Source organism: Charadrius vociferus, unplaced genomic scaffold, assembly GCF_000708025.1.
Source record: "Charadrius vociferus isolate BGI_N301 unplaced genomic scaffold, ASM70802v2 scaffold505, whole genome shotgun sequence".
NCBI lineage: Eukaryota > Metazoa > Chordata > Aves > Charadriiformes > Charadriidae > Charadrius > Charadrius vociferus.
In genome coordinates this window covers 1554982-1580562 of record NW_009648645.1, presented here as the reverse complement: position 1 = coordinate 1580562, position 25581 = coordinate 1554982, and the positions used below count along the sequence as shown (strand labels likewise).

The following is a 25581-nucleotide window of genomic DNA, read 5'->3' as shown; positions in this document are numbered from 1 at the left end:
AACCCCAAACACTGATCAAATCACCAATTCTAGGAAATTTTCTGATGTTAGTTACAATATGAATGTGCTTTTTAAGTCACATATATGGCCAAAGTATTCCTTCTTTTAAGGCACTGGAAGAGACTGTCCTGTCTTCCTAAATAAACTATTCCATTCACTGTGTTTCAGTGACCAAAATTTAATGACTAAGTGGAAAGTCTAAGATGTTTGTGTGTATTTTTGGAGAGGAACAATATTCATTAGGAATCAAAAATGTATTTGCGTAACCAAATTGGCAGTTAAGTCCCAGATACTGCACATCTTCTGGCCCCAATTAAAATACATATGTATGTATAAAAGTTGCATGATCTCAAATACGCATTTACCAGCCCCACCTCATTCAAGAAATTGGTGTTGATATGTATTATAGTCCTACGTTCTTTCATTTAAGGAAAATAAAAAGCAGTGCTTTTCCACAAGCAAGTTTTGTTTCCTGCTCCCCCTCCCCAAACTTCTATTGATCTTATTTACCTGTCTGATCTTTCTGCTTAACATAGTCCTTTTACGCGAAATATCTACTGGAGGAACAATTTCCAATAATTTTCCATAAATCACCAAAGCACTATTAGTATATAAAGGTATTTGTTATCATTCTTAATTTGAAAATGTCAATATACTGAAAAACCAGAAGGAATATTTAAGCAAAATAAAAATAGAATTAGTAAAATAACAATGTTCAGATTCTAACAATTAAGTAAAATATTTATTTTCTGTTGTCTGTTTGTTTTTAACCTGACAATAATTAATGTTTTATTCAGCATGTGTTTACATTAACACTTAACTTTGTGTGCTGCAGTGCAAGTTTTCAGGATTTATAACCATCCAATTAGAAGGATATGCAGAACTCTTTGAAATGAACTCAACATTTAAAAAGAAAAAAAAATAGTAAAAAAACCCAAATTACTCCAAGTCATACAAAAATATCTTACAAACATACTCAGATTTCTATTTTTGCCCCTATTAAATCACATTTATAATGAAGATAGAAGTCTGCTGACCTAAAAGAATAGCAGTATTTTACTTGATTTCTTTATTCACTTGTGTGTGTGTTTTGTTTTGTTAGCTTATTTTAAAGGTTTGATACTACTATATACAATAGTGTAGAGAGATGGCAGTCAATGTGAAGACATGCTATTTCTCCTAACAGGTAAATAGTCTTGGTTAAGAAAATCCCTGCATTTCCCAAGAACTGAGAAATTTAAGGTTTGCCTCTCAAATTTAAGAGAGGCAGAGAACTGTTACTGCAGCTTTCAGTTATTTCTGCCTCCGGCACAGGATGAGAAAGAAACATCAAAACTCTTCAGGAACTTAGAGGCATATCGAATTCAGAAAAGGAGGAATATTTTTTTGGTTATAAGTGCCCAAGAAACGTCCACAGTTCAGCATTTTCCACCTCAAGAGAGGAAGGGACACTAACTTTAAAAAGATATGGTAGGGAGCCAACAATGCAATCTTGCACATTCTCCCTACAGCATTACCTGCTTTACTTTTACAGTATTTCAGACTTAGCCCTAAATTAAGAGAGTTGCCTAAGTTAGCTTGGAGTGCTGCTGATGTTTTTCTGAAAGCACAAGCAAGACTTCCTATTTGTTTTTGACAATTTGTGTTTCTGCTGAAATTGAATGGAATTACATGGGACAAGAGAGTCTTGCTAGGAAGAGTCTTGCCTCTGATACATAAGACATGCTCTGAACTGTAAAAGTAGCAAGATTTTGTTTTTTCTTTAATAATAGGTGGAACTAAGCAACCTGAACATATCAGTAAGTAACAGCTCCGCTTGCAGAAAAATAATCAAGTTTTATATGATCATACCCAATTCAGAATAATTAACAAAATCTAGGAATGAAAAAATGCTGCAGACAGGTTTAGTGAAATAGAAAGAAAATTCTTAGAGTTTTATAGACAGAATTGAAGTCTCCTAGCTACAACTATGACTGATATTAGCTCTAATCAAGGTTAGGGCAGTAGCAGAGGAAGAATTACTCTGCTTTGTCATGGTAGTTCTAGGTTCATGTTACCTGACAATTAAAAAACCTGCTATTTCCACATAGTTTTAATTCTTCAAGGTAAGTGTTGTATCAGTCCCTTAATAGATCTTGATGAATTTAACACTAGTGTTTTCAGTTGTGTTGAAACCTGACAGCATTTACTATCTGATACAACAATTCAGTATTTCATGCTAGACAGATACATGTACACAAAAAAAATAAATGTGAGAAAAACATTTATTCAAGTTCTGCTCTCAAACCAAAGTCTACAGTTTCTCCAGCTTTACTCCAATCAATTACACTCACAAAATTGGATATGACGACCTATAAAAAACAACTGTGGGGTGATAAAAAAGATATGAAGATATGTTGAAATCTTGCCTTAAAGAAAAAAAAAAAAAAGCAGTAACACTTTCAAGCCTATCATTTGCAACATCACCTTGTCTTCACTGAAGTATACACAGCTCAAAACAAAACTATGTTTGCATATGCAAAACCAGATGCGAGTCCTTTTGATTTTACTGTCTTCACAGTTTCAGTGTATCTCAGAGATATTCTTCAAGGCAATCCAATATCTGTATTCAGATTCCTTTTGGTAATACTGATGTGTTAATCTTTATAAAACCAGGAATAGAATCACTTAGGTTAGATGCTGAACACTAATGTGCTGGATGTTACATTGTGTTTTTGCTACTGAAGACTTAAGGTACCTTTGTAAAAGGAAGTCCACATGTGGATTGAACAGACAATAGCTGACTGAATGGAGAGTAATTGTTCTCTTGCCTTCATATGTGTATTAAACCAGCCCTTAATTAGATGCCTTCCAGAGCTCCACAATCCTCATGAACATATATATAGGCAGATTGAGCTGTACAAATTGACTGTCTCATGTTAGCAGAGTTTAATATTTAAATGATTTTTCTAGTGATACATTTTTCACAGCTGTAGAAATGATAAAATATTTCAAGTCTGCTAGTTCTATGTTATCTGAGTAGCTAGGTCTTAAAGAATTAGCTCTAAATATGTTGTATATCTCTGCTTTAGTTGCTGCCCTTAAAAAACAAAATACTTTTTATAGTGAACCTACACTTCCAAAGCCAAATTAGTCTTAAAACTAATTAGGAATTCTATTATTTTTCCAGCAATTTGTATTTCTTTAAATGAAATTAAAATCAGCCTAGGTTTATCCTGTACTGCCACTAAAGACAGCATCTGAATGCTCAGTGGTGCATCCTAATTAAGTCAATGTAACCTGTAATGCTATTCAGAACAAGGTAAATTACGTGCCATAGTTTCTGTTTGTTATAGATTCATGAACCCTCTGAAAACTTATTTCCCCTGCTAATGAGCTAATGAACTTTGGCTCATCATAAATCTCAAACTGAATGTGCTTTATTTTGAATTATTTCCATATTCGCCAAAGACAATTTAGGACTAGAGCTTATCTTTTTTTGTTCTTTGGGAAAGTAGGGATTGCCTGATGACTTGGTTAGAAATTATTTCTTTACTTAACAACACTTCAACAGTCACTGAGGTATCTGGCTTTAGCAACAAATTACTGTGCAACAAATTTCAGAGGGGAAAAAAGAAAGGAGACAGGATAAATGACAAGAGCTAAGAGACCAAGCACTTTATACAGGTAGCTTAGAAACAAAAGCAATTAGGCTTCTGAATGTACCATTGTCTCCTCAAGTTCTTCAATTTGCTGTTTGCTGAATGAACTGTACTGGTATGAAGAGATTTAGTTAGGTGTTCAGAGGTCCCAATGCACGGAGGTATTTACAAAGAACACTGCAAGGTTAGGCTGAGAAAAGTTTGGCAATACATCTATCTATACAAAGAAATGTCCATTCACATTGATTAACCTTGCTTCAGATTCTGGATAATTGTTCTTCTCCCCCCCCCCCTCCCCCCCCCCCCCCCCCCTTTTAATAAATTGTGATTCTGAGAAGAAACTAAGATGACTAAAAATCCAAGAGCATGTTTGGTCTTAATTAACTGATCATTCACAAATCTTCCCAAAGTGATTAAAGACTGGCTTAATTTATTGGGAAATAAGCATTAGAAGAGACCATTAGTGCATTGTAGCAAGACTTCCAGTCCAACAGAAGTCTACTGTGAGCTTATGTGGTAGATACAAATACATAGCTCACCATTTTAGACCATACTGGCACCCATGAAACACTATTATCATAATGTTTTGCTTCTATCTCATTGCTTTATGGTCTCTGGTTCCCTTATTTGGACTTGCTTTCTACTTAACGGGGAGCCCCCTCAGCCTGGTGACACCTGTGTTGTGAGCCTGGTGGTTCACACCCCAAATCTGCTACTGGAGGACCTTAGTTTAGGTTGAGCATTGGTGGCAGGGTGCCTTGAAGGTAGACATTAAACAGCTAAGCATAAATACCATCAGATTCCCAAAGAAATAAATTACTGTAGATGTAACAGATGATAACCTCAGAAGTCACAAGTCTCTGGAGGTAAAGCAACTCGTTATAGGCTGAACTAGCTCTTTCAAAGTAGAAATACAATTTCTTATTAATAAATGTTCCACAGAGGGTTGGTTATAATGTGCACTACCCTCTGTGCTGATAAGGGCGTGTCCTGTGTCTTGGAGATCCACAAGTGCTGAAGAAGCCCTTGCTACTTTTAACAGTGACTGAACTGAGGACTGTGAACACTGACTTATCAGTTTCTTCAGCCAAATTTGGCTGGTTGGGATGCTCCTGATGTACAGTAATTGCAGACGAGATGCAAACATGGATTTCTCGTTTGCACTTTCACCACTTTTCACACGTATACATAATCTCAGGGTCAGACAGCCACATTTACAGAGACATCATATGGATTATATTACTAGCTCAAAATCAATCAGTTTCTTTGCTGTTATTCACATGTTCAGATGCAGTCTTCTTGAACCTCACTTTGCAGATGATATGCCAGAAGATTTTATATTAGATTGGAGTTTGTGCTCCCCATTTGTACACACAATCAACATACCAGCTAACATACTAACGTGTATTTAGCTTAAACCAAATGGCTTGCTAGGAACTTGCATTTGAACAGAGAATCTGCCTGTGTGCTCAGTTGGATAAAATATTTCACATGGTCTGCATCTACTTCCAGATACGAATACCAGACAGTAGAGACATAGACTGTCCCAGAAGTTAACTTCTGTACATAAGATTCATTTATGAAACAAAACACAGTGAAAAGTTTATGACATGAGAGAAGGAAACAAAACTACACAGAAAACATGCTTTCTCATTGTATTTCTATATCCGGAGATGTATCAAAAGATATTTTTCTTTTATCCAAAGACTCTCCAAAGTTTTGTGAAGATTATGTTTGTTTGTTTGTTTTTCATTCAATTTTGGGTTTTTTTTCAAGATCTGAGACAAAAAAAAAAAACCAAAACAAAAAAAACCCTAACTAAACTTATTTTATATCTTATCACTCCTCCAGAAGTAAAATATTTTCCTTTTTGCCTGCAGCTGATTGCCTGAACCACAAGATCCTGGAATTGTGGGGAGAGGCTTCCACTGATTATAGCAGACTTTAGGTGAAACTCTTAAGAAGTTACAGCACAATGGCTTTGTTATGCAAACAAAATATGGTACATTTAAAATGCGGAACCTCTGTGCGTAATCACAAGTTGCTTCTGCAAATGGGGAGAATATGTTCTGAAATTCTTGGTGTACGAGATAACTCCTGGAATATTTGGCAATACATTTCTGCCCAAATGGTAACATTAACCTATTTGGTAACTTCTCTGTTTACAAATCTATTATGTGGTAGCTTTAAATCTGTCTGTGGCTTATGTCTGTTTTGAGGTGGCTTTAAATCTGTTTTTAAACCAACTTAATTAAACTCTTTTCTGAACAGTTTTATTTTGCTTCAAGAATATCTTAATTTGATTAAACTCAATCCTATGCCTAATTAAGATAAACTCCTAATAATTTTAAACTTGAAAAAGCACTTTTAAATGGACCTTTAAGGTATCGACATGGGGGCTAATTCATGTAAAATCAGTTAAATTAAGCCTGCACAAACAAGGCTTAATATCAAATTAGTTTTTGTCCCTATATAATGCTAAGTAGATATTTATTCTAAAACTTTTTTTTCGTTTTTAATTCTCAGTTATGTTATCTGTTGGCACTCTCTTTGAGTGAAGTTTAAAGCATGTGGTAATAACAAAGGTTTTCTATTAACAAAAAGCCATTTCTGTAAGATATCCAGAAAGGTTTGGGGTTTTGTGTTTGTTGGTTTTTTTGTTTGTTTGTTTGTTTTTTAAGTAAGTTAAACTGTATTCAACAATTGATGAATCTTCAAGTGTGCTGGATATTTATCATCATCAAAGTATTCTTCAAAATCACCAAAGGCAGTCAATTCTTTAAAGACAGAAGCACCACCTGCTTTGAAGCTATGTATTTTTCCCAGGGGGTTGGATCAACCCTGAAGTCATTACTGATGTTTTACTGAGAAGAGTGCAGGCTGAGAAATGCCATATTCTGTTTATGAACCTGATTTCTGTTCATTCTCCTACAATGGTCTCTGATTTTTGCTGTCATCCTGAATAATCTTTGAAATAGAAAAAAGAAGCCATGTTATTTCTTCTTGCACAATCTTTATGAGCATGCTGCAAACTAGGATAATCACAGATAAGAGGGCATAATTCTGCCACTATTGCTCTCACTGGAGTGGGACCCTTCTTGAAACAACTCACTGTTATACACATACCAGTGTTGGAAAGAGAACCTGAGTGATAACTCTAAATGCCTTCAGGTTCCCCAACTCAATACAAAATCATTCTTGAGAATTGCCTGGAGCTTTGTGTTTGCAAATTCTCTCCCTAGACTACCTAAGCTTATTTGCTGTCAAGTTGCTTACTTATTACCAGTTAGGGAAACCAGTGTTGGAATGGAACTGCATCCTATTGACCTTGCTTGGAAAAAGGATTTTAAGAGGATCAACGAGAAAGGAAATCAGTGACCAAGTGAACATCCTTCTTCTAGCACAAAAAATAATGACATCTCCAACTTCAGAAAAGAATTGGAAATACCAGAATCACTCAGAAGAATGTCATTTTGTGTCCTGCTAATCTACATTACGTTGAAAATCACCTTAACATTTTTCTGACAACTTCATAAAGCATCACAACTTAGTCCTAAAAGTTCTGTGATAGGCTCTAGCAGAATACATATGTTTGGCAACACAGTACTTATTCACACATGCAGTGCACCAGATTCTCATTAAATAAATCTGAACAAAGTTAAAATGAGCTGCTGTGGCTTCCTCAGTTGCTCAGTAGCGAGGATGGTCACAGTAGAAAGCTATACTATAGAAGCAGAAAGCACTCAGGTTTTAAATATGCAAGTGAGGATACAATAACTATTTTGAAACTTCTGTTGTTCAGAAGTTCAGTTTCCCAGCCTTTTTTTAGGTCATTTCTTTGTCTACTTCTAGACAGAGAAACCACAAAAAACAAGCATTTTTTTGTTCATATATGAACAAATATATAAGAGTAAAGGAAAATATCAGCCAGAAGTAATTACGCAGGTATTTGATTTTCTGTCTTGAACCAGAAATGTCAGAAAAAAATAATATTGTGCCAACTGGAGATTACTCCCTCCACCTTGGGAAGCATAGAAGTGAAACAACAACATCAGGATATACTTTTTTGTGTCTAGTTCTGTGGTGGTTTTGCACATAAAATAAAATCAAGTCAAATTTCTGAGTGAAACAAAAAGTGATACATATAGAATGCCAAATATTTTGATTATTTTATACATTCTTCCCAGTGTGGGGCCAGATGTAATAGCAAAATTGATTTGAATTTAAAAAGCATTTAAGAAACAATCTAGCAAACATGGTATTCAAAGACTTCTAGCAACTTATTTGACCATTTTCATTGTCTGCATCTAAAAAATAGTTTCTATGTACTGACCTCATATATAATATAGTTTAACATCTAATTCATGATTGCTTTGAAGTATCTGAGCAGACCAACATGAGTGAATCATTGAAAATATAATCCACAGCCAAAACTGTGACTAACTTGGCACCAAATTAGTAGGTTTTTTATGCATTGAGTTGCCAAGGACATTTTGAGGATCTGTTCCAAATCACATTAAGATGTGACATTTTGTACTGCATGTATTGTTAAATTGTGTATTTTCATTCTTGTGTATTATCAGTGCAGCATGCTTGATATCATCAAGAAAAGGCTGATTTAGGCATTGCTTAGCATGGTATTCAGGAAAGGCTCTTGCTCTAGAAATCATTTGTACAGAAATTGCCAGATATTTAGCTTAACAGGGTAATATCAGCTAAGCCCTCTTGAATTCGGCAGATAAATTGCTGCAACTTAAACTATAATTCTGCATTTAACTCTTTCAGACTGGAAATTGGCTAGTCATATAACATAAGTATGCAATGTGTGATGTCTCAGAAAGATCAGAGCTAGCTGTAAGGGGGCACATTGGTCTTCAAAGCTCATCCCAACATAGAATCATAGAATGGTTTAGGTTAGAAGGGACCTTAAAGATCATCGAGTTCCAATCCCCCTGCCGTGGGCAGGGACACCTCCCACTAGACCAGGTTGCTCCAAGCCCCATCCAGCCTGGCCTTGAACACTTCCAGGGATGAGGCATCCACAGCTTCTCTTGGCACTGTTCCAGTGCCTCACTACCTTGACAGTAAAGAATTTTTCCCTAATATCTAACATAAATCTACCCTCTTTCAGCTTGAAACCATTCCCTCTTGCCCTATCACTACACTCCCTGATAAAGAGTCCCTCCCCATCTTTCCTGTAGGCCCCCTTCAAGTACTGGAATGCTCCTGGAAGACCACATTTCTTTCGATGCAGACCAGGGTACCGTTGGCTTTACAGTCTGCAGATGCACATCACTGGGTCATGTTGAGCTTCTCATCCATCAACACACCTGAGTCCTTATCCTCAGGGTTGCTCTCAATCCATTCTCTGTCCAGCCTCTATTTGTGCTTGGGATTGCCCTGACCCAGGTGCAGGACCCTGCACTTGCTCTTGTTGAACTTCATGAGTTTCACATGGGCCCACCTCTCCAGCCTGTCCAGGTCCCTCTGGATGGTATGCCTTCCCTCCAGCTTGTTGACTGCTCCATAGAGCTCGGTGTCTTTGGCAAACTTGCTGAGGGTGCACTCAATCCCACTGTCCATGTTACTGACAAATATGTTAAACAGCTCTTGTAGGTAATGTTCTTGTTCATGGGCCAGAAGCAACATTTATGCGTCAGTATGGGGGGGACTGAGCGGGCTGAGGACCATGTGGAGGACCATATGGAGGACTATGCTGCACTGATCCCTTTGTTTGGAATTACCCTTACATCTTCGCACGATGCTTCATGGTTGCTTGAGGAAAATGAGATCTTGGTGGTAGGCAAATTGATAAGATCTTTGTTGAAAAACAAATATTGATAGACAAAACTTTTGCAGTGAGTCTTATTCTAAAAACATTTTTTTTTTGTTTTGAAATATTTTGCGGTCTAATATAAAATAATTAATGGAATAGGAAGAGCTCTGCAGCAACCACCCACTACTGAATGTCTGTGGAGATGATACCTTCATAGATTAATTTATTCCAATTGTCATAGGAGTGGCCAGAAGTGAAGTGCAAGTCCAACGCAACTGAGCGCAAATCTTGGGTTTTACTCAGCTGCCAAAATACCATATGCAGACACTTTGGACATGGGAGATTACGTGTAGGATCCTGTCCAAAATTCTTTGAATATTTAAGACAGATATCTAGATGTAATATTCACACTAACTACGAGTCATTCAAAAGTTGGATTTCTTTGGTTCGTTATTTTTCTAGGCTTATTATTTATTTCTTCTTACATCCAAAAGGTCATATTTGTGAAGATTTGGCAACACACTAAAACCAAGAAATGTTATCAGTAATTACACAGAAAGAACTTAATCAACACATTTAGAACTCATGTTTTATTGGTGGCCTTGCTTGACTAAGGATATGGTTTTAAATCATTTTGGTTAAACCAACTCAAACAATGAAAATGGGCATATGTAATTCACCTTTAACTCTGATTTATATGGATGTAGTTCAATTAAGTAAAGTTTCAGTTTACACTATAATTTTGCACATCTAAGTTAACAAGCACACTTGCAATACAAAAATGAATAAATTATAATAAAGTTCTCATAGTATCGAGATAGTTGCCATTTTCTCAGTAGTTAAGACTCAGGAATTTCCAATTTTGCAGCATATTGGGCAGCTAGAATGGGGCAGTGACAAAAACATGCTGTAGTCTGGCCATACCTACTACCTGCAGATAGTGCTTTCGCAGCTGAGGAAAATCCAAGGTTTGTGCTCAGTTATGCAGAACTTCACTTCTCCTGAACAATCCTGTGAAGATTAGAAAAAAATTAACACACTCCAAAGTTAATTTGGGTTATAGATTAAGATCAAGCTTAACTTGCTACATATAGCTTTGCTATTTCTTTTCTTTGCTTTTCTGAGTGAGTTAGGTAACGCCACGTGTGTGTTGAGGATATAGAGCCAGAGTAGCCATTGGGATCTTAATCATCTTTCCCAAGGTACTACAATAAAGAATATGTTATCTTGAGGTACTCTTATCTTATAAAAACAACATGCTTGTAAAAGCACATGTTGCGGATTGTCAATTTCATGAGGTCCACCCCCTCCTCAAATTCTGTGCTCATTATGTTTCAAATATTTGTGTTGTTCTAAGTACACGCACATTAACTGAATGCCAGTATACTTCAGACAAGTATTAATATAATATTCCCATAAAAAAATAAAAATGATTATACCACAGAAATTCTTAATGTACTAGTTATATGAAGTGCAAAAGTGGTAATATGTAGAATCATATAATCATAGGTTGGAGAAGACCTTTAAGATCATTGAGTCTAACTGTTGACCTAGCACTGCCAAGTCCACCACTAAACCATGCCTGTAAGTGCCTCATCTACACTTTTAAATATCTCCAGGGAAGCTGGCCCTTTCCTGGGCAGCCTGTTCCAATGCTTGACAACCATTTTGGTAGAGAAATTTTTCCTAATATCCAATCTAAACCTCCCCTGGTGCAAGTTGAGGCTGTTTCCTCTCGTCCTATTACTTGTTACTTGGGAGAAGAAACTGACCTTAACCTCGCTACAAACTCCTTTCAGGTAGTTGTAGAGAACGATAAGGTCTCCTGTCAGCCTCCTTTTCTCCAGGCTAAACAACCCCAGTTCCCTCAGCTGCTACTCATGAGACTTGTTCTCTAGAGCCTTCACCAGCTTTGTTGCCCTTCTCTGGATGTGCTCCTGCACTTCAATACCTTTCTTGGAGTGAGGGGCCCAAAACTGAACACAGTATTCAAGGTGTGACATCACCAGTGCCAAGTACAGGGGGACGATCACTTCCTAGTCTTGCTGGCCACACTATTCCGGATACAGGCCAGGATGCTATTGGCCTTCTTGGCCACCTGGGCACACTGCTGGCTCATATTCAGCCAGATCTCGAACAACAACCCCAGGTCCCTTTCTGCTGGACAGCTTTCCAGCCACTCTTCCCCAAGCCTGTAGTGCTGCATGGGTTGGTTGTAAGCCAAATGCAGGACCCAGCATTGGCTTTGTTGAACCTCATAGCATAGGCCTTGGCCCATCAATCCAGCCTGTCCAGATCTCTCTGTACAGCCTTCCTACCCTCAAGCAGATCAGCACTCCCAGCCAGCTTGATTCATCTGCAAATTTATGGAGGGTGCACTTGATCCCCTCATCCAGATCATTGATAAAGATATTAAACAGAACCGGCCCCAATACTAAGCCCTGGGGAACACTATTTGGATTGGCCACCAACTGGATTTAACTCCATTCACCAACACTCTTTAGCCCCACCCGCTCAGCCAGTTTTTCACCGAGCAAAGGGTATGCTCATACAAACCACGAGCAGTCAGTTTCTCCAGGAGAATGCTGTGACAGAAGGTGTTAAAGGCTGTACCAAAGGCTTTACTGATGTCCAGGTAAACAACATCCACAGCCTTTCCCTCATCCACTGAGTGTGGCCCCTTGTCATAGAAGAAGATCAGGTTAGTGAAGCAGAATTTGCCTTTCAAAAACACATGCTGGCTGGGCCTGATTGCCTGGTTGTCCTGTATGTGCCATGTAATGGTGCTTAAGATGATCTTCTTCATAACCTTCCCCAGCACTGAGGTCAGACTCACAGGCCTGTAGTTCCTCAGATCCTCCTTGTGGACCTTCTTGTAGATGGGTGTTTCATTTGCTAACCTCCAGCCAACTGCGTGCTGTCTTTATATTTACCTGAAAATTGTATAATGTTTTAGTAATATTTACCTAATATATAATGGAATATTCTGAGAGACTGTCACGTGAATTTCAGCAATGTTGATCAGAAGGATGGACTCCTGTTTTTGGCTCACAGATGGAGGAACATGATTTATTTTACAGAAAGTTCTCACAGAGTTTAACCAAATAATGCCCTGCATTCCTTTACTGTTGAACTATATGACAGGGACTTTTGGCTGTATGGCAAGGTTAAATTAATTACTATTTGCCAACTTGTTTGAGATGCTTACACAAAATTCTGTATCACGGCTAATACAATGTATTAGTTCAAATATGAATAGGAATTTCTAGGCTCATTATTAAATGTAGGCACAGTGGTTAAGAAAATGTCAACAAGCTAGTTTAAGACAATATCTCTAATATTTGTTCAAAATTAGTTTTTCTTCATAGATATTCTTCTCAGAGAAATTGCTTTCTCTGACATTTGCAGAAACCAAGAAGTAACAGGGTATAAACACAGTTAAGGGTTTGTTTGTGTGTTTTGTTTTTTTTTATTTTAGTTAGTATTTACAGATATTGAACTCTACATGAAAGTTTTGGATCCTAAAAACAGTTGCAGATGCGTTTGGATTCCTATTTTATCTGCATTTTCCCTCCTATCCCTCCACACAGGTAAACTGATGTTTGGAAAGTGCTGCCTTCTGAAAGCATCAGAGCTCAGGTGATAAAAAAAGAAAGTAATAGCAAGTGTGAGAAAGATGTTCAATCTGTTACCAAGACTACCTAAAGCATCCTTATTCTATGCTTCTAAGGAGGATCCCTTTCACAGCTACAGAAGGCATGATAAACAATTGGCAGTGCTTTTGTAAGGATTGCTTATCTCTTGCACCAGCCACTTAATTCCTTTAAATACGGGAAACTGGCTTCCTCTTCTTAGCCTAAGAGGTGAAATCTGCCTATTAACCTATTGTCTTCCCTGAGGATAAAAAAGGTGTCAGAGTTTTATAAGTGATGGTAGCAGCTTTGTCTCATTTTGACGCCTACAGTATATGTATCTAAAGGCAAGGCATGGCAGACATGGGTACAGCTAATCTTTTACATCATATTGTTTTGTGGAATATAGCTCTTCCATCCATTAACACACCAACCAAGTTTCTTCAGTCTTTTCTTGTGAGTGTTCATCTACCTGTATTTGGTTTAGAGTTGGACAATTTACCACAGGGTAAGAAGTTATTACAAGCTAGCTCCTGTACCTGTTTAAGTCTATGCTCTCTGCTTATTACAAATATAAAGTGAGATAAATGGGGATAGTTTAGCCTGTTTTCACTGAGAAACATGCTTGCCTGTCTGCCACTTGATCTACACAGAGATGTGGGATGTATACCCACATACCTTTTTTTTTATATCCATACATATATAGATATCTATACAGAAAGGTATGCATACCAGAAGTAAACATACAGCAGGCACAATGTTAAAAAGTTTTCTTTCACTGCTTGCTCTAGGTAAGGTTGTTCCAGCTCTAGTATATTGCTTATTACTTACTTAAGGATTAACTGTACAAACTGAGAACGTTAATATCTTTTAATGCACACACAGATTATGATCTCGATTGCACTAGTGAGGGCTAATGAATCATTTACTCTACACAGCTTTAGTTTAACTGGAATCAAAATTATACTCACAGTGCCATAATCAACTTGTACTAAACCAGTGTATGCAGATGAATATAATAAGTGTTGAAAAATCTGCTGGTAGGATTGGAGTTTAGGCAACAAATTCTATAGGCTTCTTAAAGTCTTATTTCTGTTTACAATGAGAGGATCCTGTGGAAAAAGACTTCTCTGCAGCTGGTTTCAGAATACCTCCTATTTTCTCATGCTTACGTATTTACAGTTGTGCCCGCTTCTCAGCCACAACAGTATAGAAATGGGCTAGTGTGTAAGAAGAGGCAAGATCTTTGTATCTGTATTACCAACGAGTGCAGCTGGACCTCACTGATACAAAACTGTGGACTAACTAAGCTGAAAGTAAGTGAAATTTCCCTGCTTTGTTTGGTTTCAAAAGACATCTGTTCTCCTGCATGCATTCAGTAATGTACAGTGGGCTAATATATAGATATTACTAGTCCTAATGATTGTATTGTTTGAAAAAAAAAATAAAAAAAATTAAAGAAGCCAAGTCAGATGCCTGTAGGACTGAAAGCCTGAATTTAGAAGCAGAAATAACACAGAAAGTAAGATAGTAAAATATCAGTGGTATTTTAACATCACCAAAGCATCTTAAAGAAAAGGCTGTACAGTGCAGTCCCTTGAGGAGTAAGGAGCTGACTGAGACCAGTGTCATGTGGGAGAGGCTGGGGGTGAAAATGGATGCATTGTTTGGCACAGTTCTGTTTACTTAACAGTGAATGTCTAAATCATCTAATTTTCTAGAATTAAGTGAGAGAAGATTGCTTCAAGGCTGTTTTGAACTCCAGCTCTGCTCAGGACCCCTCTGCCTGGCTTTTTCTCAGGGTTGCACTGTCACCTTCATTCCTCTAAGACTTGGGTTTTGGTTTTTTTTTTTTTTTCCTGGAAGTTTCTGTAGAATGTTTACTGGGGTCTTTTTATGTTGTTGTTGATTTGGTTTTGGTTTTTTGTTTTTTTAATCATGTAGCAAGACTTAGCAGCTGTCTCAAATCTCCCTTTGTCTTAGTTAACACAACAGCCCTGCTCAGGCTCAGCTTTCAAGGAGTTAGCATTTTCCCACTATCACTAAACAAGTGTATCCTGCATGTATCCTGCAAGGAGCTAGCTGTCACTCCTAGAAAATTCCCTGAAGTAGTGGGAGTCATCAGTCTTCAGCAAGAACTAGGACTTTCCATGAAGTTGCAACATGAGAAACTTCTATTACTTGTAAGTTTAAAAAGAAAGTCACCATGAGGATCGTCAAACACTGGAATAGTCTTCCAGAGAGGCTGTGAAATGTCTGCCCTTTGGGATACTCAAAACGTGGACAAGATCCTGAAACACCTGCTCATTAGCTATCCTGCTTAGAGTGGGACACGGGGCTAGAGACTTCCAAAGCTCTCTTCCAATCTACTCAATGTTGTTTTTCTGGGGTTATGAATGACAGCTGGGCAAACTTGGAAAACACATCTCAAACAACATCAGCAACTGCTAGTATAAATGTGCTCCAGGGTAAAATGGAAATGGCAGTTGTTTTTGATTTTGGTTTTTTTTTTTTTTTTTTATTTTGGCTCAAACTCTTCCCATGTAAAGAGTATTCTATGTTGCTGAGGCAAAGTAATCCAGAAGGGCCATACCCCACTGTGAGTGGGTCAGTGTACTGGTAATCTGCATGGTTCTCCACTTTCCAAATCCTGTATGGGAGCTATGAATTAATTTTTCTACTGGGCTGGTGACCCTTGCTTTTGTTGTGGCCTCCCAATGCCACTGACAGTCAAAACAGTTTAGGAGAATCATGGTGATATATTCACTTCACTCAGGAGCCAGGGCAGTACATACATGGTTTATGATCCGGTAATCTTTTAATTCCTGCCTCTTATATCCCCCAGTCTACAGTGTGTGCTGATGGGTGACAGCCAAGGGTTAGGCAATTACTGTATTTAGCAGTAAGGAACCAGTTGTCTCACAGTAATGACAGTGCCTTTCATAGAGGTCAGGGTAAAGGCAGAGAAGACCGGTGCTGCATCAGTGCAATTGAAAACCACCATCCCAGCTCAGTAAGTGTCCCTCAAGGAGATCACAATAATATTGAGTAGTCTTTGATCCAGTGACACAATCAACAGGACAGTGATGTTTTTCTGGCAGTGGGCAGGGAAAATGTTAGCATGGGGTTCTTTTTAGACCCAAACCCCTGCAAGTGTGTTGAGTACGGGGAAGCAACAGCCTGTCCCCCTTACCTGTTGCTACATTTGTCTGAAGTGAAAGTCCTACTGAATATAGAGCAGAGCTGAAATTTATACAGTACACGTGTTGTGAAAATATTCACTTTCTATATGGAAAAGGAAGAGGTTTGATCCTTTTTCAAATTTTGTGCCTTATGGCTGGCTAAGAATACCTATAAAAGCACAGAAAAGCAGTTTCACCTGATTCTTATAAATACCTGCAGCTAATCAGCAAAGAATGAATCTTGTGCATTAGAAACAGAAAATGATGAATAACATGATGAGAAAGGGTCATATAAATCAAAAGTATGGTTAGTTAGAATTTGGAGTGTTCCTCGAGCAGAGAAAAAGGCTAAATTCATTGAATTAATTATTTGCATTACATGATTTACTCTGCTGTATCATTTGACGTGAGTTTTGGAATAGGACTACATACAATTTTTGAAGAAGAAAATACAAATGCATTAGTACTTCAAGAAGATGTAGGTGTGTCCTATCTACCACATGCATATTTCTTATAAGTCTGTAGCTTATAAGAGTTTGTTCAATATGGTTATGGTTGTGAGTTATTGTTGCCTAAAAACTCTGCTTTTTTTTTCTGTATGTCAAAGAAAGTTTTATACAGTAGGTATTCCAAATGCAATTATTTTTTTTAATAATTACTATGGCTGGCTGAGGTTTTTTAACTAATTGATTACATGATCTATAACCTAATAAAACCATGTTTCATTTAGGTAATTTTTAATTTTATATTTTTAGTTTCTTTTTATTTTTAACAGAAACATCTCTTGTTTGGAGCAGATCCTTCTTAACTGGGACCTTGTGTTACATTCCTACCTAAATAAATACATACATGACTTTGCACGTTACATTTCTACATTTTCTAATGAAACTAATATTCCTGTGAAACTTAGGAATTCTTTAATGCTGTTGTTCTTTATTAAAGAAGCCTTCTGTGTGCAACCAATATAGAGGGGAGACAGACCAGAAAAATGCTTTTTAGCATTTTGCACATCAGCAGTTACCCAGCATCAATTTGATTCTTTCCTCCACATGTTGAAACACAGCTCAGAGCATTAAACCCATTCTCCAGTGATTGGGACAAAAGTAGGTTAGTAGAGTGGGTTGCTAGGAGACTGGTGTCAGCGTCATCTATGACCTTGTAGAGCATAAAGAAACTGTATAGATTTATTGAGCTCTGTGCCACATTGTCTAAGTCCTCTGCTTGGCTGTCTTACTCCATTTCCATCTGCCGTAGTGCTCTTGTGCTCCCCCACACATGCACACATGCCCTCCTCCCCGAGAGCAGCCATGTACAAGGAGATGCACCTCTGCTTCTTGAGACTTCCTAAAGCATCACTGTTATTACTCTGTTGCATTAAGCTACAGCATAGTCTCTTAGCTAACTAAACAGAGAAAGCAGCATCAGCAAAACCCCATCCTTTTAAAAGCCTGCTTCTTCATACTGTTGCTGTAAGAAATATAGGAATCAGTTCTACTGGGAACAGCATTATGAAAAATGTATAAACATCACAAAGTAATTTTGCTGTCACATTCAAAATGTTTTTTCAAAGTTGCATCCACAGTTTTCACAGCTAAGGTGACTTAAGGTTAAACAGTCACGTACTGCAGAGAGCTGTGGCACTCCTGTCATCTTCCTGACTGCTTTTTTTGAAACAGCTGAAGGTAGCAGGTAGGAAGGAAAACAAATGAAAATATGATACTCACACAAAGAAATACATTTTAAAAGAAATAAATTCCTTTGGATGTGCAAAACCTTCCTGTTACAAGAATTTCTCCTCCTGTCAGACAGATTTAGATGCTTACTATTTGAACGTTAATATTTGCATTACAGAAATAAAAAAGATGTGCAAGTGGGGGCCAGATAATCAAATCCTACACAGCTTATGTTGAGAGAAAAGGATCACACATAAAAATTTCAATTAGAAAGTACTGCGTTGGCTACATAAGCTGATGTATGATCCTTTCCACAGCTCATGACACGTATATGCTATTTCATCGGACAAAGATAGATGTAATAACAAAGATCTTTTAGGAAAGAAAGGACCCCTTTTCCTATGCAACCAAATTATCTATATTGCTTTCCTCTGCCCTGGCAGGTCCCTAATGAATGCTAGAGGGTGAGCAGGCTACTCTGTGAACGCCAATAAACTCTGGTTGTATCACAGCAGTCGAGAAACTGCATTCCAGCTTGAAAGACCTTCTTGGAGGCAATTCATTGTCACTTGCTTCTTGCATTTAAATCCAGGGACTGATTTCTCGAACATCTCAACTGACTGCAGCTGTCTTAGAGGTGCTCAGGCACCATAGTGGGTACTGGAGCATTAAAATCTTAGATTATGTGTGGCTCAGTGCTGCCAGTAGATATGGCTTTTTAACCACTCCCAGTAAAAAGTAAGAAACTCAGTTGTTCGTTCATTTGTTATTACCCCCTCTCCCATGATGAGACATGAGAGATTTTAAACCCCAGAATTATTATAAAAATGGCAGAAATGGTAATGGATGAGGCAGTTCTATTCCTTCTATAAGAACCTATCGAATCTTTATATGGGATGAGGCATAGAAGTGAGATACAGAAAGTGCTCTGCTGTCCAACATGGCCCATTGGCAGAATTTGGAGTCTAGAGTGCAATCCAGTCCCTGGCCCACCCCAGTGATCCACATAACTGAGGTAACTAGAAGAGCATCTGTGACCATTTCAACCACAAAATCTGGCAGAACGCTCACACATTTGCTATTGGGCATATGTGCAGGCATCTCCATCATCCTGAGGGCCTGAGGATTTGTCCCCACTTCACCCCGTATTTGATTCAGAAGCCATGCCTCTTGCTATGCCAAGATCCCATTGCGGGTCAATCCTGTGGGCGTGTTGAGACACAGGCCACTGATGCCAAGCAGCTCTAAACTTGGCACACAACAGAAATATCATGGACATATTCGTGATTACTGGTTTTGCCAGTCGATCTGTACAATACCGCAATGGCCATAAGATAAAAGAATAGGATTGAAATATGCTCTCTACTGGTAAAAATTCAAGGGATGTTGCAAATCGTTGCTTGGAACAAAGCATTGAATAGAACAATTTGGGTGGATGCATCTTCCTGCTTTCCACCAAAGCTGAGCCACTTTACCACCACAATGAGGACTGCAGAACCAAGAAAAAATAAAAATAAAAAAACTGAGGCGAGTGAATATAATATTCTGGTAAGGTACTCGTATTTGGCAGATGAGTATCATGCTCTCAAGTCTCTAAGGTGGTTAAACAAAGACTATCCTAAGTTATTCATACATTTGACACTCTATTATTTGGCTAATATGGATCTACAGGTGTGTAATGACATAGTTTGTTGGGGTTTTTTTTTCTGGTGTTTTTGATTATCTATATTGGACTGTGTCCAGAGGTGTTAGAATGACAACATAGTTCCCCTCATGGTTTATAAGCTGATAACAACTAACAGAGCCTTCCAAAGCCTCTCAGCAGGATAGACAAAATCATGTTTTGAGAGCTTGAGGCTCCAGGTGGGAGAAAGAGGAGACCCAGAAGGGAAAGAAGTAGCCTCAGGACAGAGACCTGAGAGAAAGCCCTCTCATATCCCAACTTGCAACCGGGTCAACTTTCCAGAGCTCTGACACAGGCCAAACCAAGAATGGCCACCCTTGCAGCTTTGTGTCCTACACAGATGGCTGCTTCCTCTGTGCCTTAAATAGTGGGATTTGATTAGGAGTGCAGCCATAAAGGGAACCTCTAAACTCACCTGAAAATAAGATAGTATTATTCTCAATAAATTTACAGAGAGATTATGTGTCTATAATCTGATTAGACAGGGAAGGAAAAGTTAACATATATATATAAAAAAAAAAAAAAAAACAACTTAAACAACTCTAAGTCTACAGAACTGACAATACTTCTACTTCCCCACAGTTTTAATTTCCTTATCTATCTTAAAAGAAGCATTTTGATCTTTAAAGCAAATGTCATCTCAGAACAAGAATTTCCATATTGCAATATTGTCGCCTCTATGCAAAACAAGATATTATGTTGTCCTCAGAATTAGACAGCGCATAGTCTGAGGTTGTGTATTAACAGTAGTGTCTGAAAGACAAAGTTGTGTTACTGCTGGTCTTCAGAGCAATAAGACCCTGTGTGCTCTTGATTATCTTTTAAAGTAACAATTAAAAATAATAATCAGCAGTTTCCCTTTTGCCTCATTCAGATCAAAATTAATCTGAGGCTATGTCTACATTAGTAAGTTAAGACAGTGCCCAGGAATACCATCATCTATGCTAAACTCCCAGAAGAGTCTTTACTGTGCTTTGGCTTGTGGCCACAAATACTCCCTGCTGCTGCTGGACATTGCTCTGGATTCAGAGTACTGCAAGGAACATTACCATTAAGGAGTATGCATACAACTACACTGTTTTAGGGGCTACGGGGGCATAAGAATGGGGTGTCCCATGCTAGCTGGGTATCAAGGATGTCAGGGGAAAAAAATAGGAGGAATTAGACACCTGTGTGGTGGTGGTGTTGTGTTGATCTTGCTGGGGCTATGGAGGTGTAGTGGTATGGCTCACATTACTGGAGTGCTGCAGTGGAGGAACACAAGCTCTTTTGGAAGTACAAGGTGGGTAGGTGAAGAAGTAGAGTTGCCTTTTAGGTAAGAGAACAGATAGAGTGAATGGACCTCTGCCTGGGGATCGATGACGAGCCAATTGACAGCTTATGGGCAAAGCAGACTCTCTTCATAGGGAAGTATGCTGCCTGCCTGGGGCACAGGTCAGGGACATCACTAGGAAACTTCCCAGCCTGGCACAGCCCTTGAACTATTACCCACTGCTGCTCTTCCATGTGGGTGGCAATGAAGTGGCAACATGTAGCCCCAGGGTGATGAAAAGAGACTTCAGTGCCTTGGGATGGTTAGTAAGGGAATCTGGGGCACAGGTTATCTTTTCTTTTCTCCCTCCAGTTGTAGGCAGTGACATTGGAAGAAGCATACGTGCCCAGTCTGTTAATACATAGCTCCATACCTGGTGTCACAACAACAATTTTGGGGTTTTTGACAATGGGATGCCCTACATGGCACCAGGCTTGCTGGTGTTGAAGGGGGTTCATCTTTCTCAAAGGGGAAAGAGAGTCTTTGCTCATGAGCTAGCAGTGCTCATTGACTGAGCTTTAAACTAGACTTGATGGGGGAGAGGGGTATTGTCAGGCTTGCTCGTGACAAGCCAAGGGATGACGCTCCAAGGTATGAGGGATGGGTCGATAGGGAAGGCCCTCAACCTGTTGCTCTGAGATGTGCGGGGTGCACTGCAGCACACCTGAAGACTTGTGGAGATGACCCAGGGGCTCCTGAGGTAACAGGAGCCAACAGGGAAACACAGGCAAAATACCTCAGAGAAAGACCACCTGGAGAGGAGTGCGAAGGATTTGCAGCTGCACAAGACAGTAAGTCAGCTTCAACAGGGACCGAGCTTAAGTGCCTCTATGCAAATGCATGTAGCATAGGGAACAAAAAAAAAGGAGTTAGAGACATGTGCATGCCTCCAGGGCTATGATCTCGTTGTCATCATGGAGACATGGTGAGATGGTTCCTATGACTGGAGTGTTGGAATGGTGGGATACAGGCTTTTTACAAAAGACAGGCAGGGAAGACGAGGAGGAGCCGACCAAGAGTTTATGGGTCAGGATTAAAGGGAACACAGAGGCAGGTGACATTACAGTGGGGGTCTACTGACCCGGACAACGGAGCAGATGAGGCCCTCTATAGACAGGTAGGGGTGGCATTGCATTCACAGGCCCTGGTCCTCATAGGGGTCTTCAACTACTCTGATATCTGTTGGATGGATAACAGAGCAGGGCACAAGCAATCCAGGAAGTTATTGGAATCCATCAATAACAACTTCCTTCTCCAAGTGGTAGAGGAGACAATGAGGAGAGGAGCTATGCTGGACCTTGTCCTCTCTAACAAGGAGGGGATATTGCAGAATGTGAAGCTCAAGGTCAGCCTTGGATGCAGTGACCATGAAATGGTAGAGTTCAGGATCCTTAGGGCAGCGAGTAGGATGCACAGAAAGTTCACTGCCCTGGACTTCAGGAGATCAGACTTTGGCCTCTTGAGAGATCTGCTCGGTAGGATTCCATGAGATAAAGCACTGGAGGGGAGAGGGGCCCAAGGAAGCTGGTTAATATTCAAGGACCACCTCCTCCATGCTCAGAAGTGCTGCATCCCAACAAAGAGGAAGTCACACAAAAAGACCACGAGGCCTGCATGGATGAACGAGGAGTTCCTGGACATACTCAAAAGCAAAAAGGAGGCCTACAGAGGGTGGAAGAAAGGACAGGCACCCTGGGAGGAATACAGAGAAAATGTCTGAAAGGCCAGGGGTCAGATTAGGAAAGCTAAAGGTCAGATAGAATTAAATATGGCCAGGGGCACCAGGAGCAACAAGAAAAACTTCTATACGTATGTCAATGATAAAAGGAAGACTAAGGAAAACGTGAGCTCTCTCCAGAAGGAAATGGGAGACCTGGTCACTCAGGATATGGACAAGGCTGAGATGCTCAATGACTTTTTTGCCCTGGTCTTCACCCTCAAGGACTCTAACCACACCGCTCAAGTCCCAGAAGGCAAAGAAAGTGGTTGTGAGAATGAAGAACCGTCCACTGTAGGTAAAGATCAAGTAAGTGACCATCTAAGAAACCTGAAGGTGCACAAGTCCAGGGGACCTGATGAAATCCATCTGGGGTCCTGAGGGAACGGGTGGATGAAGTTGCTAAGCTGCTTTCCATTATATTTGAAAAGTCATGGCAGTGTGGCGAAGTTCCCAGTGGCTGGAAAAGGGGAAACATAACCCCCATTTTCAAAAAAAAAAAACAAACAAAAAAGGAAGACCCAGGGAAGTACAGGCCGGTCAGTCACCTGTGTACCCGGCAAGATCATGGAGCAGATCCTCTTGGAAACTCTGTCAAGGCACATAGAAAATAAGGAGGTGATTGTTGACAGCCAACATGGCTTCACTAAGGGCAATTCATGCCTGACAAATTTTGTGGCTTTTTACGGTGGGGTTACAACATTGGTGGATAAGAGGAGAGAAACAGACGTCATCTACCTGGACTTATGCAAAGCATTTTACACTGTGCTGCACAACATCCTTGTCTCTAAACTGGAGAGACATGGATTTGATGGATGGACCACTCAGTGGATAAGAAACTGGCTGGATGGTCGCACTCAGAGGGTTGCAGTAAATGGCTTGATGGCCAAGTGGAACCAGTGATGAGTGGTGTTCCTTGGGTGTCAGTACTGGGATTAGTGCAGTTTAACATCTTTGTTGGCCCATGAACAAGAACTTTACCTACAGGAGCTGTTTAAAATATCTGTCAGTGACATGGACAGTGGGATTGAGTGCACCCTCAGCAAGTTTGCCAAAGACACCAAGCTCTACGGAGCAGACAACAAGCTGGAGGGAAGGCACGCCATCCAGAGGGACCTGGACAGGCTGGAGAGGTGGGCCCATGTGAAACTCATGAAGTTCAACAAGAGCAAGTGCAGGGTCCTGCACCTGGGTCAGGGCAATCCCAAGCACAAATAGAGGCTGGACAAAGAATGGATTGAGAGCAGCCCTGAGGATAAGGACTCAGGTGTGTTGATGGATGAGAAGCTCAACATGACCCAGTGATGTGCATCTGCAGACTGTAAAGCCAACGGTATCCTGGTCTGTATCAAAGGATGGCCAGCAGGTTGAAGGAGGTGATTCTGCCCCTGTACTCCACTCTCATGAGACCCCATGTGGAGTGCTGTGTCCAGCTCCGGAGTCCTCAGCACAAGAAGGACATGGACTGGTTAGAGTGAGTCCAGAAGAGGGCCACACAGATGATCAGAGGGCTGGAGCACCTCTCCTATGAAGACAGGCTGAGAGAGTCAAGCTTGTTCAGCCTGGAGAACAGAAGGCTCCAGGGAGACCATATAGCGGCCTTCCAGTATCTGAAAGGGGCCTACATGAAATCTGGAGAGGGACTTTTTTCAAGGGTATGTATTGATAGGTTGAGGGGTAATGGATGCAAACTGGAAGAGGGTAGATTTAGATTAGATGTCAGGAAGAAATTTTTTCACTATGAGGATGGTAAGACACTGGAACATGTTGCCCAGAGAAGTTGTAGAAGCCCCATCCCTAGAGGTGTTCAAGGCCAGGCTGGATGGGCCTTGAGCAACCTGCTCCCTGTCCATGGCAGGGAAGATGAACTAGATGACCTTTAAGGTCCCTTCCAACCCAAACCATTCTATGATTCTATGGTTCTATGATTCTATGCAGATTCTATGCAGATTCTATGATTCTAAATGCAGACTAGCATGGGTAACATGGTAGTGAGTAATTGCTATGGACCACCTGACCAGGAAGAAGAAATGGATGAGGCCTTCTACAGACAACTTAAAGTAGCCTTAAATTTACAGGACCTGATCCTCATAGGGGACTTCAACCTCCTTGATATCTGGTCTAAGAACAATACAGCAGAGCGTAAGCAATCCAGGAGTTTCCTGATGACAAATTCCTGTTCCAAGTGATAGAGGAGCCAAGGAAGAGAGGTGCTTTGCTGGACCTTGTATTCACAAACAAGGAAGGGCTCATTGGAGATGTAAATGTAAAAGGTAGCCATGCCTGTATTGACCACAAGGTAGTGGTGTTCAGGTTAATGAAAAGAGGGAACGGGGCAAAACATGAAACGAGAACCTTGGGATTCAGGAGAGCAGACTTTGCTGTCTTCATGGGTTTACTTGAAAAAGTCCCATGGGATAAGGGCCCTGAGGGAAGAGGGGTCCAAGAAAGCTGATTGGTATTTAACAATCACCTCCTCCAAGCTCAAGAGCAGTCTATCTCAATGTGCAGGTTGTAAGGAAAAAATGCCAGGAGGCCTACATGGATGAACAAGGAGATCCTGACAAAAGTCAAGCATAAAAAGAGAGTATACGGAAGGTAAAAGCGAGTACGGGAAATCTGTCAGGAATACAGAGGTGCTGTCTGAACATACAGAGGTATGGTTAGGAAACGCAAAGCCCATCCCTAGTGTGGGATGTCTAACCCAACAAGAAGGGCATCTATAAGTACACATGTAGCAAAAGGAAGACTAGTGAAAATGTGGGCCCACTGCTGAATGGGGCAGGGGCACTGCTGATACAGGACATGAAAGATCTGAGGTACTGAATATCTTCTTCACCTCAGTCCTTACTAGCAAGACCAGCCTTCAGGAATCTAAGGTCCTGGAAGTTGGGGGGAAAGTCTGGATCAAGGAAGACTTACTCTTGATGGGAGAGGATCAAGTATGGAAATGGGAGAGGATTA

At 39.9% G+C, this 25581-nt stretch overlaps 1 pseudogene; it reads left to right on the top strand.

Annotated features, from left to right (window-relative positions):
• Positions 1-9302: 9302 nt before the first annotated feature.
• Positions 9303-24020, top strand: LOC104287683 (annotated as a pseudogene).
• The last annotated feature ends 1561 nt before the right edge of the window (positions 24021-25581 follow it).